This window comes from Chiloscyllium plagiosum, unplaced genomic scaffold (assembly GCF_004010195.1).
Source record: "Chiloscyllium plagiosum isolate BGI_BamShark_2017 unplaced genomic scaffold, ASM401019v2 scaf_74495, whole genome shotgun sequence".
NCBI lineage: Eukaryota > Metazoa > Chordata > Chondrichthyes > Orectolobiformes > Hemiscylliidae > Chiloscyllium > Chiloscyllium plagiosum.
This window is the reverse complement of record NW_025183943.1, coordinates 1-1,163: the sequence shown is the minus strand read 5'-3', so window position 1 is coordinate 1,163 and position 1,163 is coordinate 1. Positions and strand designations below refer to the sequence as shown.

General features: G+C 49.4%; 1 non-coding gene across 1 annotated transcript; it reads right to left on the bottom strand.

Annotated features, from left to right (window-relative positions):
* Nucleotides 1-758: 758 nt before the first annotated feature.
* On the bottom strand, nucleotides 759-877 carry LOC122545502. The gene has a single exon (XR_006310552.1). It is a non-coding gene; the product is annotated as a 5S ribosomal RNA (ribosomal RNA).
* Nucleotides 878-1,163: the final 286 nt, after the last annotated feature.

The following is a 1,163-nucleotide window of genomic DNA, read 5'->3' as shown; positions in this document are numbered from 1 at the left end:
TTGGAGGAAGAGTGCCTCATCTTCTGGCTAGGAACCCTCCAACCACAAGGGATGAGCCACGGGATGGTTGGGTTGGTTGGTCCACCCCGTGGCTCAACACTTCAACTCCCCCTCCCACTCCACCAAGGACATGCAGGTCCTTGGACTCCTCCATCGCCAGACCATAGCAACACGACGGTTGGAGGAAGAGCGCCTCATCTTCCACCGAGGAACCCTCCAGCCACAAGGGATGAACTCAGATTTCTCCAGTTTCCTGATTTCCCCTCCCCCCACCTTGTCTCAGTCAAATCCCTCGAACTCAGCACCAACTTCCTAACCTGCAATCTTCTTCCTGTCCTCTCCGCCCCCAACCTCACTCCAGCCTATCCCCTCACCTTGACCTCCTTCCATCTATCGCATTTCCAACACCTCTCCCCCAAGCACCTCCTCCCTGCCTTTTATCTTAGCCTGCTGGACACACTTTCCTCATTCCTGAAGAAGGGCTCATGGTCGAAACATCGATTCTCCTGCTCCTTGGATGCTGCCTGACCTGCTGCCCTTTTCCAGCAACACATTTTTAGCTACATCTTGTCGAACCTATTCTTAATTTCTCTTCCTTCTCCCTGTCAGTTTCATCCTGTACAGCAGGAGAATGCAGAAAGAAATTGCCAACAGATTGCAAAAGTGAGACAGAGAGACGGAGTGAGCAGTTAAAAGGCCGTTGCTTGATGAATGGGAGTGTGAGTGCGAAGCCGTGAGCAGCCTCTGGTGGCTGCAAAAGCCTACTGCACCTGGTATTCCCAGGCGGTCTCCCATCCAAGTACTAACCAGGCCTGAGTCTGCTTAGCTTCCGAGATCAGACGAGATCGGGCGTTTTCAGACTAGTATGGCCGTAGGCATTGATGCCCGCCATTTATGCTTCCTTAAAGGCACACAGTACAGATACCCATTTATATTACATTCACTTTCTTTCACTTTGATCAGCAGTCAAGTGCTCAGCTTTTACACAACTTGAAATTACTCCACACTTCAACCTCATCAGGGCCCACTCACATTCATCTTCACTCTTGATGCACTTTAGAAAATCGTTCAAGAAACACACAAAATTCAGCAATCAAAATCTCATGAATGCAGTTTGTAATAATTTCAATATTGGAAACGTACCTCACAGGTCACAGGCCAAA